This window comes from Chrysemys picta, chromosome 2 (genome assembly GCF_011386835.1).
Source record: "Chrysemys picta bellii isolate R12L10 chromosome 2, ASM1138683v2, whole genome shotgun sequence".
Taxonomy (NCBI): domain Eukaryota; kingdom Metazoa; phylum Chordata; order Testudines; family Emydidae; genus Chrysemys; species Chrysemys picta.
Genome location: NC_088792.1, coordinates 94,402,176 through 94,415,824, shown reverse-complemented (window position 1 = coordinate 94,415,824; position 13,649 = coordinate 94,402,176). Strand labels below are relative to the sequence as shown.

General features: G+C 43.7%; 1 protein-coding gene and 1 long non-coding RNA gene across 3 annotated transcripts in view; one reads left to right on the top strand and one right to left on the bottom strand.

Moving 5' to 3' along the window:
- Positions 1 to 3,203: 3,203 nt before the first annotated feature.
- LOC122174698 (uncharacterized) lies at positions 3,204 to 11,837 on the bottom strand. Its single transcript, XR_006176866.2, has 2 exons — positions 11,696 to 11,837; positions 3,204 to 6,090 (listed from the first exon to the last, which is right to left on the bottom strand). It is a non-coding gene; the product is annotated as an uncharacterized LOC122174698 (long non-coding RNA).
- ELMO1 (engulfment and cell motility 1) overlaps positions 11,740 to 13,649 on the top strand; it is a 471,086-nt gene continuing 469,176 nt past the window's right edge. The window contains exon 1 of one of the 2 annotated variants that reach the window (XM_005287366.4): positions 11,740 to 12,014. The gene's annotated coding sequence lies outside the window, so the exon portion shown is untranslated. The remainder of the gene's footprint in view (positions 12,015 to 13,649) is intronic. The other variant, XM_065587209.1, reaches the window with a different exon arrangement.

Genomic DNA, 13,649 nt, shown 5'->3' with positions numbered 1-13,649 from the left:
AGCTGCCAGAGGGATTGGCTGAAATCCATTAATGAAAGAATACCTCCTGAAGAATCCAAATGGCAACAAAGCGCGATGCTCCTACCCATGCGTAGGATGAGCACAAAGATGCTGTTTTTTTTTTTTTTTTTTTTTTTTTTTAAATGAGCAGTTGTAGAAAGGACTCTGTTGGATTTCATGTTGTGATGCTTCCTTCTTGCTGTTTACTGGTGAGTGTAAGTATCACAATCTGAAGCTGATGTAATGGGATGGAAACAAGTTGCGGGAATGGGGAGTTTAGGAGGCTAGAAACAACGACAATGGGAAATTAAATCACCTGGTTCCTGTCAAAGCAGCTTTTTGACTACGAGATAAGGGACAAAAGATTCCAAGAGGAGAGTGTGCACCACAGAGCTGCTGCCTTTAGGAAACAACAACTACTTTTTTGTCCCATCAAAAAGCTTGAGGGTTCATACAAATATGCTTATCAGATGAGAGCAAGTGAGATGTGGTGATGGCTGATCAACAGTCCAGATAAACCTGGGCAGGAAAAGTGAGGGGAAAACTATATTTAGAGGTACTCCCTGGAGAATCTAGTATAATTACAAAGGGACTGATTTTGCCCTCATGTACGCTGGCGTTAATTAGGATTGACTCTACTGAAGTGAGTGTAGTTAGCCTAATGAAAGAGAAAATGAGGCCCAGTGTGTATTTCCTATGTTACATCCATTTTTGGGACTCCCCCAGGAGGTTCCGGTTTCTATTTAGAAGGATGTGATACTCCTATTGCACAGTTCTCTCCTCATTTTGCTTGTAATCTGAAGCACAAAGCTACTGATAGCAGAGAAAATAGGTATGACACTAAAAGCTAATGCATATGAATGAAGAAATGGATCGTACGCTATTTGGAAATTAGGCAGGGAAACTTAAGAGCTGTACACAATGGGCCTGATTCACCCCTGGGTTAGTGTAGTTTTACACAGCTTTACTCCATTAAAGTTACACTAGCAAAAATAATAATAATAATAATAATGGAATAGAGTAGTGGTGATTCAGGGCCAATATGTATGTACAAATGAAGTTAGAGCTAACAAGATAGTGGGTGGAAGATTACATGGATGGTAAAAGCTACCTTGTGAAGAATGAGAGCATGGGTAAAGAAGCTTGTAAGAGGGCTGAAGTCCATTTAAAAATCACAAGTGAATTGAGTTTTCTTCGTGAATGTTAATGATTTTCAAAGAAACAACTGGCCGACCTCCTAGTAGGAGCAGCTGGGAGAGGAAGGATGCTCAAGCAGTAGCAATGTCCCTCGATGGGGGGGAAAAATATTTTTCCCCAGTCCAAAATATGGAGCATAGGGTCTGCAGTATGGCCAGATATTAAGCTGAGGGGGATCAACTGCTCTATAGAACCTTCTTTACAGTGGCACAGTAACAAATATGCTGCTGGCACAGCATCAAGGAGCTTCTGATAAGGAAGGTGGCCCTTAGCCCCACCATCATCAGGGAGAAAAGGGGAAGCCAGCAAGCATCAGCTCCAGGCAGAGAGGAATGCAGGAAACAGCAGCTGCCAGTTGGTGTCTCTTGCTCTCTCTCTGCTTACAGTGCTTCCTACCCTTTTCCTGACAGATCCAATATCCCAAGCATTTCTTCAGGCACTGCTTCTGTTTAAGCCAACCAATCAGAAAACAGAATTCATAGCATGTGACTTAAGTATACATCTAGGAATACAAAATGTAGGCCATACTTTCAGGATGAGGGACTCCATTCTGGGAAGCCATGACTCTGAAAAAGATTTTGGGGTTGTGATGGATAATCACTTGAACATGAGCTCCCAGTGTGAGGCTATGGCTAAAAAGGCTAATGTGATCTTGGGAGACATAAGCAGGGGGATTTGAAGAAGGAGCAGAGAGGTTATTTTATCTCCGTATTTGGCACTGGTGCGACCACTGTTGGAATACTGTGTCTAGTTCTGGTGCTAACAATTCAAGCAGGATGTTAATAAATCAGAGGGTTCAGAGAAGAGCCATAGGAATGATTAAAGGATTTGGAATCATGCCATATAGCGATAGACTCAAGAAGGTCAATCTATTTAGTTTAACAAAGAAAAGGTTAAGGGGTTACTTGATCTACCTATATGGGGGACATATTTAATAGTGGACTCCTCAATCTAGCTGACAAAGGTATAGCAGAAGCCAGTGGCTGGAAGCTGAAGCTAGACAAATTCAGACTGGAAATAAGGTGTACATTTTTAACCATGACAGTAATTAACCATTGGAACAATTTACCAAGGGTTGTGGTAGATTCTCTATCCTGAGAATTCTAAAACCAAGATTGGATGTTTTCTAAAAGATCTGCCCAAAGAATTATTTTGGGGAAGTTCAGTGGACTATTCCTCCTCCTGGATTTTGAATGGGGTTTGATCCATTAGGCATGCTCTGAGCATGCCAACCAAATCAGGCCCTGCAGGGAAAATAGGCAGACAAACACCTGTCTTCCCCCAGTTCATGGATTGTGCTGAGGCTTAGGCTGGAGATGGGTGTCTGGACTTCTAAAGTGAGGCAGCAGTGTGCATGCCCAGAGGTAGAAACCTAGATGCTTAGGGAACTTTTGCAGTGGGAATGGAGATGCTGAGTGAGTTTAGGCACCCACAGGATTAGATGGCAGGAACAGGAGTTTTGTGGATTGCAGTGGAGCCTAAAACTGGGACTTAGGCACCTAAGTATCTGGGCCCCTATGTCAGAGCCTGTTCAGAACATTGGCATTCTCTTTGCCAAGTCTATGCTCCGACAACTAGAGAGGGCAGGCCTGGAATATATGACCACTGCAAACAGAAGGTGTGATGTATTTAACGAAGAGTATATGGGAAAATTGGGATTCAGATGGCAACAGCATGTTATCAATAAAAAAATGATGGAGTAGCTTTTTGAGGACAATCATTTAGATGCACAAAGGTACTCTGAGGTTTGTGAAGCAACTTTCAGATTCATTTCAGACATGGCACATGTAACCATGGCAGATGGAAAGAAATTAAAAATGGAGGGCATGGGCAAAAAGTAGCTGAAGGGATGGTAGTGGGGTAAGAGGAAAACATCAGGTGCCAAACAGGATAATATGGAAACAGTGAGTCACCTCATTCATGTCAAAACATAGGAAGATGTAATCTAAATTATACGTGCCTCAACCTTGAACTTTACCCTCCAGTGACAAACAGTTCAGCAAAAGTTGACAATACACAGCCTTTATTGTTTAAAGTCCTCCTAATAGCAACACTGCAGGGTCACTTATCTTGAAGTGCAGCATTTAAATAAAGAATTAGAATCTTTGCTGCCCAACCTGTTTTTTTGTTCTGTGTCAATGTTGTAGCTTAATGTGTGTGTCAGGGTTAAGACATTTTGGACACTCCTTACATTATAACAAACTCTGTAGCCTTGAAAATTTCTTTGGTATGGACAGTAGTTTTCAGTCATGAATGTTCTCCTTTAAGAAATGTATAAAATAAAATGTGACAGCAGAGCAAAATATTTTACAGGCAAAGGGGCATTTCATAATAATGGAATAATAACTGCAAACGGGAGAAAGGATAAGTACAAATGCAAAAATGCATTTTCAAAACAATACATAATTCTGCAGCTGTTACTCATGTTGAGTAGCACTTACTCATGTGAATTAATTCCACTAACCATTAACTTCAATCAACTAATTATTAGAGCAGCAAGATAACATAACTTCTGGCAGGTAGCTTATCCTCCTCATGGTATGTTGCCACCAGCAATTACTGCTTATCAACTAAAATTATGAAAAGAGTAAAATGGACGGCAGAAAGAAATGTATGCTTCAGCAGCAAGGAAATCATGAATCTGTCAAAAGAGCTGTAAGATTTCTATGGGACTACTAATAGAGAAAAGTATTACTCACTTTAAGTAAAGGTGGCAGAGCTGGGCCGTGGTAGGTGATTACTGCTACTGATTAGCTGCATATTGTGCACAAAACTAGTCTATGCAAAAAACTCCCTATTATTACTATTACTCCATCCTCCTTCTCCATGCCTGTTTGTTTGTTTCATATATCTGTTAGCTGGAAGTCCTTTGAGACAATGTTTGTAATATACCATATATTTGTCCAGGGCCTACCACAATCGGGCCCATACTGAGTTGGGGACTCTAAGCTGTGCTACAATATAAATAAGAAATACTACTACTAAAGACAGAAGCAGTGTTAAATATTGTGACGATCCCCAGTAATATTTGATTACATAGTGCTTCAAGTCTCAACTACATCCATCATACGGTATACAGATTTGATAAAAATGTCAAGCATTTGTCAAATACTAAACTACATGCAACACGAGTGACTGAAAAATTGGAGCACTTTCAAGAAGGTTTTCGATCTGGGAAAGAAGCAAGCAGTCTAAGTAAGACTGATGTGCATTTACTATCAAAATAATTAACCAGAAAGTAAAAACAATTACAAACTGGGCTAACTAGTAGAAACATCTGTCAAAATAAAATCTGTTTCTTCACAAGATAGGATTATTATTAGTTTGTGTTACTGTAGCAGCTAGGGACCCTGTACAAACACACACTGATAGACAATCACCGTTTCAGAGAGCTTTCAATCTAAATGGCCACAACTGACAAAAGGTGGAAGGGACCAGAGACACAGGAAGGTGAAGTGACTGGCACAAGATAACACAACAAGTTAGTGACAAAGCCAGGATTAGAACTCAGGTCTCCTGACTCTCAGAACCTATATCCTATTTACTAGACAGCATCCCCTCAAAATAACACACTATAAGCTTCCAATTATCCTTCCACCGGATATGACAAAAGAAAAAATGAAGGTAAAAATGCACCGATGCTCAAATGTGGTTAAGAACAAGAGGTGAGCTTTATCTTGAAGTTTTAATACATGGCAAATGGATGAAATGCCATGGCTTGATGGAGACGTAACAAAGAAAATCAAGCAAGTAACTTCATTCACTTTGAGAGGGTGATTTGAAGAGTTTTTGTCTCTCCTCAGTGCTCTTCTCTTGCTGCTCTTTTCCAAGTCCCGAAATTCATAGCTGTTGAAGGATTACATTTCTTTTGTCCTCCATAGTACACATTTCAAAATATTAGCTGATAAACAGTAATGACGGATGGCAACATAGCATGAAGAAGATAAGCTTCTTGCCAGCTGTTCTGTACATGCAGTGAAGAACTGTTAACAGCTATTGGAGATGATAAAATCCCTACATTGTTATATATCTGTTGGACAACTGCCGTGTTAGACATATCATATAGGAATAATCATTATTGCTCTCATCGGTAGGTGCAATGGAAAGTTGCCAGCCTGATAACCATCTGTAATCTAAAATGATCAATAATCAACTGCCTCCCTCCAGCCCAACTATTCACTTGGGCTCTGAATCAATGACAGCGGAGTCAATAGACAGACTCTCTTTGACTTCCGTGGCACTGGATTGAGCCCTTGGAATGGAAAGGAAAACAAACACATTATCTATGAACTATCCCTCACTTTTCATCTGTGGAATAGATGCTGCTACTGGGATAAATGCTACACTCAGTGTAGCACTGTGTAGCGCCATGTTGTTTGGCCAAATCGAAAGGTGAAGATAGTGAAGGCTGGGTCAGTAATATGTCTTTAAATCAGCATTAGAGAGTCTGACTCTAAGGGATCTAAACTGATGTGATTCATATATTTTTAAGACCAAAATGATCTAGTCTGACTTCCTGCATATCACAGGCCACAGGACTTTCCTGATTTACTTCTTCAAATCCAATAGTTTTGGTTGAATTAGAGCCTGTGTTTTAGAAAAACATCCAGTCTTGATTGGGGGAAAAAAATTTCCAGTGCTGGAGAATCCACCAGAATCTTTGGTAAATTGTTCCAGTGGTTAATTGACCTCCCTGTTAAAAACTCTCCTTATTTGTAGTCTGCTTCAGCCTCCAATCATTGGGTCTTCTTAAACCTTTGTCTGCTAGATTGAAGAGCCCTCTGTTATTAAATTTCTGTTTTCCATGTAAGTATTTATAGATGTGATCAAGTCACTTCTTGACCTCTTCTTTGGTAAGCAAAATAGACTGAGCTCCTTGAGTCTTTCACTTGCCTGGAAGACATGGAAGCAGGTATAAGAAAAGACTGGGTGGGACCTACTTAACTTATAACCTCCTGATAGCTGCATTGTCACTTATTGAATGCATAACCGTAAAAGCAGTTCATAGAGTTGTCTTTCTACTTAATAGGAGAGTAATGTATGTTTATGATGTGGGCACTGTAAGAGTTATGATTTAACTATTTGTTTCCTTGCTTGTATGTGCTTGGATTTGGTAAATGATGTGATGGGTATGAAGACTGTTGGTCACCTAGCAACAATGTTGTTTTTAAGCAATTATCTTTTGCTTTTGGAATTTTACTGTATTCTATGCCTAGATAGTATGGGAATGGCACTATAAAAATATCTGAGGTAAATGGAGACTGGGCTTTTCTTTGTTTAGTTTAAAAAAATCTATTATGTGCTGCTCTGCACATCCCGTAACTTGTTCCCTAATACTTATTATGCATAAGCATATCTCTGTCAACACTGTGGCAGAGTTAAAATGGGAGTACATATAATTTTGAAATGGATTTACTCAGAATAGGCTTCAGAGTATATTTGATTTTAAAAAGCCCTTAATTTAACATGCATTTGTATAACTGAACCAACAACATTCATTTAGGGACGTTTCAGCATGTATGGAGATTTGTAAGCATACTACAACGTAGGAACTGAGGTTCAAGTTCCATAAGCAGCTTCTTTTTGGAATTACTGCCATCACGGTCAAGCAATTTAGGCCCTACTATTTTGTCTATCTTAAAATCTGTTAAGCTATGTGCAAAAATATTTTTCTTAGACAAAGCAACTAGCATGGTAAAAGCACTAAAAGATAGTCATTTATTTGTGATTTTTAAAAAAGAGTAATAATATGATACCATTTGACATAGCAGCTTGCACCCCAGCGTGCATTAAAAATTATGGCTGTGATCCTGCAAATCCTTACTTTATGCAGACAATGAAATTTCTCACGTGAATAAGGACTATTCATGGGAGTGAAGAGTTACAGGACAAAATCTATATACATACAGCACCACTGAAATTCCTCCATCTCTGGAACTGAAAGGCAGCAAGCTGGATGTTGGACCACAGTGATTACAAGGAAAACTGTATATGACAACCCTACTTATACACAAATTGTCATGAGATCTTTAAAATTGATACAGACATTCAAGGACCTAGGGCATTGATTTTCAAAAGTAACTATTGATTTTGGATTCCTCAGTATTTGGATGACCAACTTGAGATGATTTTCAGAAAGTGCCGAGAACCTGCCCTCTGTCCCTCTCCTGTGTCTCAAGCTGTGCACCAAATATCATAAGTCATTTGAAAATCTTTGCCTTTATTTTTAGGGTTGTGGCAGAAATACCCACATAAAATAAAATGCACAGTCTCAAAATCCTGTGCTCCCTAGCTCCCTCTTCTGGCTCTTCAGAAATATTTAGCAAACATATCAAGTCCAGTTCTTAGGGGCTGATTCAAAGCCCACTGAAGTCAATGGGAGTCACTCTAGTGCACAAAAGCCACTATCATCACTGGTGCTGATGTGCAATTTGGTTGCGGTAGGGTGACCAGATGTCCCGATTTTATAGGGACAGTCCCGATTTTTTGGGGGGCTTTTTCTTATATACACCTCTACCTCGATATAACGCTGTCCTCGAGAGCCAAAAAATCTTACCGCGTTATAGGTGAAACCGCATTATATCGAACTTGCTTTGATCCACCGGAGTGCGCAGCCCCTCCTCCCCCCCCGAGCACTGCTTTACTGTGTTATATCCGAATTTGTGTTATATCGGGTCACGTTAATCGGGGTAGAGGTGTAGGTACCTATTACCCCCTACTTCCTGTCCCGATTTGCTGTCTGGTCATCCTAGGTGGCGGACACAGCAAAGAGACCAGCGATTAAATAAGCATTGGAAGGGAAGCACTCCTGCCCCTCAAAAGCGTTCCTTCCAAGTCAGAGTTGAGGTATACTTGCTGACCTTTAGGAAGACTATGTTCCTGCTGCTAGTGCTGTACTTGATCTGTGGATAATCCAGAGAACATCTCTCCCCCCCCCGATCCCTGTATAACAAAACATCTTTCAACTGCAACAGTGAATTCCTATTCAGCTAGTATTGACTGTTCTCTTTTCTTGGATAAGAGAGCAGCAGTAAGAGACTCTTGGGGTGGTTTTATAATTCCCTTTTCTCTTCTCTACATCCCTTCCACCATCTCTTTTCTTTCTGGTTATGTCATTACATGACTTAAATATGAATTGAACATATACGTCTGGGGCTTTATATTTGCATTTTTTCACATCTGGTTTGTATCTTTATAGTTTTAAAATGTTATCCTAATTTAATCAAAAAAATAATAAAACTTTAGTTTTAAAGTTAATCTAAAATTTGTACTAAACAACTATCATCACCCTCAGGTTACAAACATCAGGCCAGAAACCCCCTCCCCCCTCTTTGAGGTAACAAACCATGGGAGAAGCCAAGGGAGGAAAGAAGTCTCAGTGAGGAGTATCATGGCTTTACTGAGACTCTCTTTGGCTGTGGGGTATTCCCACAATGCAGGCAGAGGGAAAGACAATACAGCCACAGGCTTTCCTGCCCCTCCCATTGCTGTACTCTCCATTCCCTGCTCCCAGCTTGCTCAACGTGATCATCTCAAACCCCACAGATCCTAACCTTGCAAAACACTTTCATTCTGTGAGGTCTTGACTTGGAGAAAGGATGGACAATGCTGTGGAGGCAGATGAGTCATTCCTTTCCACATGGAAAGGGTAGGGTTCACATGTGGAAGGGAACTTCCATGTGCTGATCTTGGAGGCATGATCTGGCCAGTGATATCACTATCACTGTCATTCATAGTACAGTTTATGGTCCTAGACCTGCAATTTAGCATTTTAATGGATCAGTAATTTTTACTCAGTACCATCGACTAATTCACACTGAATTATTTAGTCAGCTCTAGCACACCATTATATCACTAGGGCCCTACCAAATTCATGGCCATGAAAAATGCATCACGGACCATGAAATCTGGTTTCCCTACATGAAATCAGGTCTTTTGTGTGCTTTTACCCTATACTATACCAATTTCACGGCGAGACCAGCGTTTCTCAAATTGGGGGTCCTGACCCAAAAGGGTGTTGCAGGGGGGTGTTGCATGGTTATTTTAGGGGAGTAACGATATTGCCACCCTTCCTTCTGTGCTGCCTTCAGAGCCAGGCAGCTGGAGAGCGGTGGCTGTTGGCCAAGCGGCCATCTCTGAAGGCAGTGTCATGCCAGCAACAGTGCAGAAGTAAGCGTGGCAATACCATACCATGCCACCCTTTCTTCTGTGCTGCTGCCTTCAGAGCTGGGTGCCCGGAGAGTGGCAGTGGCTGACTGAGGGGCCAGCTCTGCAGACAGCAGCACAGAAGTAAGGGGAGCAGTACCGCAACCCCCCTCACAATTCCTTTTTTGGGTCAGGACCCCTACAATTACAACACTGTGACACTTCAGATTTAAATAGCTGAAATCATGAAATTGACTAATTTAAAAATCCTATGACTGTGAAATTGACCAAAACGGACTGTGAATGTGGTAGGGCCCTAATTATCACTCAGAACTTCATAGTAACAGTGACTGTAAAACTTCCTTCTCCAAAGGACAGGCCGCCATCTTCTCTAGTTGATGTAGAGGGCCTAAAATGGTGTGATTCTTTCAAGGACAAGGGTGCAAATAAACATTAGCTGGTGTATTGCAATCAGGGCTGGCTCCAGGTTTTTTGCCGCCCCAAGCGGCAAAAAAAAAAAAAAAAAAAAAAAGCTGCGGCAGCGCGATCGCGCCACTCTACTCTTCGGCAACAATTTGGCGGCAGGTCCTTCGCTCCGAGAGGGACTTGCCGCCGAAGACCCGGATGTGCCACCCCAATAGCAGCCGGAGTGCAACCCCTTGGTATTGGCCCAAACACCTGGTGGCACTTTAGCTGGTGCCTGGAGCCGGCCCTGATTGCAATAGCACTGTGATTGTAGGGTCCAAGTCTGCAAGCAATTTTATACAGGTGAAATAAATGGTACTATTAATTTAAGTGACATATTCCCATATGTAAGTTTTGTAGTATTGGCACCAGCGTTTGTTGCAAATGTTGGCATTTTTCCTCAAATAATTATTGACAAATAATAAACTTTATTATACAAATAATTAACAAATATTTTACTAGTTCTAACAGGAACTAAGGTGAAATTCTTAGGTGGCCTCTGGATTCAGAAGCAAGATCTGAGCTCCTGAGAACCCCTGATATTTGAGGATGAGTTTTGTAAATATGTATTGAAATAGCTATAACCTAAGATTTTCAAAAGTTATTCATGATTTTTTGGGTGCTTCAGTTTTTGGGAGGTCTAAAGACACTTAAAGGGATCTGACTGTCAGATGGTGGGAGCTCAGCATTTCCTGACAATCAGGCTGGGTTAAGGTCCCTTAAATTGGGCACTCAAAATTACTAATCTCTTGATAAAATATATCATAATGCGTATGAGTGCTACTGCCCTCTCCTGGTTGGAATCTGAACTACAGATCTGTGTGTCATATTTGCTGAACGTTGGAGATTTCTCCTTTTAGCTCATGCTGTAGGAGTTTGTGCTAAGTAGCAGGATAATCTGAATCCTGCTTATCCTTTTTTGAGTGGAAATTGTGTTCCACACAGAGACAGCTGAGAGGTTACTAGGTGGTCATGGATCATAGTAACTGAGAGTAAAGAAGTTCTGAGCAGGGCCATCCCTAGGCGGGTGCGGGGCCTGGGACATAGAAACTCTGTGCCTATCTGCCAGGGGGTGCTCCCCCCGCCTCCGCCCAAGCCCTGCCCTCACTCCACCCCTTCCCCCAAGGCCCTGCTCTTGCCCCTGCTCTGTTCTGCCCCACCTCTGAGCATGTGTGCCCTTGCTCCTTCTCCCTCCCCCAGTGCCTCCAGACACCATGAAACAGCTGAGGGAGGGGGAGGCACTGATCCTTGGGCAGGAGGTGCTCCTCCTCGCCCCCCTCTCCTCCTGCACACCTCCTCACGAAGTGCTGGGCCCCCCAAAGCGTGGGGCCTGGGGCGGTCACCCTGATTCACCATACCCTAGGGACGGCTCTGGTTCTGAGTGATAATTAGGGCCCTACCAAATTCATAGTCCATTTTGGTCAATTTCACTGTCATGGGATTTTTAAATTAGTAAATTTCATGTTGTTAGCTATTTAAATCTGAAGTGTTAGAATGTTATAATTGTAGGAGTCCTGACTCAAAAAGGAATCAGGGGAGGGGCGGGATGTCACAAGGTTATTGTAGGGAGGGTTGCGGTACTGCTACCCTTACTTCTGCACTGCTGCCTGCAGAGCATGGATCAGTTGCAAAATTATTCATCAGGGACAGAGACAATGAAAAGCCTCTTAAAAATTATGTTAGAGGAAAAGTACGGAGTTTCTCTTTTTTTATTCTGTATATTTTTAGTGATTTTTTTTTTAAATACACAAAATGGAGATAGTAGGAAGTGTCATATAATCGTAGCGTGGAAAAATGTAGATTTTAAAATCCAAAGGATTAAATGAATAAAGTAAAAGATGCATACAATTGATTGTTCCCTATTTTGCAGGTGCTGGTAAATACTCACCATTCCTTCAGAGATACTTCGCAGATTATCTTGGGGCTTCTTGCAGATGCAAATTGGGTGTGTGGCCAGCAGGAGGAAGGAAGAGGAAGTGAGAGCAGCAGCAGCAGCAGAGTGTGTGTTTGACTCTGATGATGGGATAGAGTCAGAAACACCAAAACAGCAGCGGTAAAAAGCCCAACTTCAATGGTGGGAGAGGCGCGGGCCGGGGAAAGGAAGCAGCGGAGCTGCCAGGCGCTCGCCGCAGCAGGGCAGCAAACTTCACCGCGGCTCCACTCTGCACTTGGCTGCTGGGGGTGAAAGTGGTGCCTGGATTTTTAAGGTACTTTCGTTTCCGTTTGGGCAGGTCTGCGGGGGGCGGATGCACGGTGTGCTGAGAAGGCTCTCGGGGAGAGGGGTGCTGGGGGGGGGCGGCGCTGCGGCAGGGGGTGCCCTTGGCAGTGCAGTGGGGGGCACGTTGCTGTGGGCGCTGGAGGGACCGGGGCTAAGGTGGAGATGCCGCTGGGGCGCGGGCAGGGTTTGGGGTGGGAGGAGGGGGTGGGGTAGGATGCTGGCTGTGTGGGGGGTGGCAGGCGGCTGCAGGAGGAGACCCCGCACCTGGCCAGGGGTGACGGCTGCGGGGTGGGCTGGTGGGAGACGTGCCCCCTTCGCTTTCTTGCCGGGCCCGCCTCGGGGGGCGCTCAGCCCAGAAGCGTGGCCCCGGCTGTGCTGGGGGCGGCCGGGGAAGGGGGAAGCGGCTCGGCTGATATCGCGCCGAGAAAGAGGAAACGCAGCCTCCCTCCCTCGTGCTTGTCAGCGCGCCCGGCTGCCCCGTGTCGCGGCCGGGGCCGCCTGGAGGGCGCGGGGCGGGGGCGGGGGCGCAGCCTCCCTGCCCTTTGCGGCTGCCCCAGCCGCAGCGAGCGCCGCGCTCCTCTGCCTCCACAGCCCCGGGCGCTGTGTGTGGGGGGGTGGGAGCGGGAGCAGCTCTTCGCTCCTTTCCCTCAGGCGCTAGCCCTGCCCCCTTTTCCCAAATTGCCCTTCCACTTCGCGCCCCCCCCCGCTCCCGTGACACTACCTGCTCCCCGTCTGCCTCTCATCCCTGCCCAGTCCTCCCCCAACTGCCCCATCCCGTCACTCTCCAGAAACAGGAGGCTTTAGTGCGTGTGTGCTGTTTTTATCGGGGGGAGGGGGGTGTTGCTGATTGATGTGTCTCCAGCCACCCGCAGATCCCTCTCTGCTGGTCCTGTTGTTCCAAAGTGCTGGGTCGTGGCAACTTGGTCTTACAGACCGTTGACCTCATAAAGTGGGTTGGGAACATCTGTGTTAGCAATTGCGTGTACTCTGCAAATGCACTCAGGCAAACACAGGCTGTCTGCAGAGCAGTGGGTATTTAGTATGTCACTTGTGCATGTAGCTCTAATGCATAGAAGGGATCATTCTGAAGGTTTGATGTGCTCTTTAATATGTTGGTGGAGGAGGATGGTTGAACTAAGATTCTTTTCTTGCTCTCCTTTCCCCCCCAGCCCGATCATATATTTGAAGCTTGAAGATTAAGGGTTCCCTGCACAGAAACTTGTACTGGTTTAGTTAAGCTGATACAAGAATGGATGCTCGTTTTTATTTTCTGTTTAAGAATGGCTCATTTTGGTTTAGTTTATATCCGTTCCTAATCTGTGCAAGATAAACTAAAATAAGCTTGGTTTAAACCGAACTAAGAGTGGCTGGTGCCAAATGAGTTTAAAAAGAAACCTTAAGTTAAAGCAGTGCAACTCTGCATGTAGTCCAGCCCTTCGTTCATTGTTGTTAATTAGTCACCTTCTGAGTTCATGCCTCTTCCCTTTGCCAAGAACTTTTACTCTCAAGAGCTCTCAGTAGGGGTTGCCTTTTCTAAGATCTGTACCCATAGCAATAAAAATGATCTGACTGAGGATGCATTTTCATATAAAATTATTGTACTGGAATGTGGCTGGGAATTATG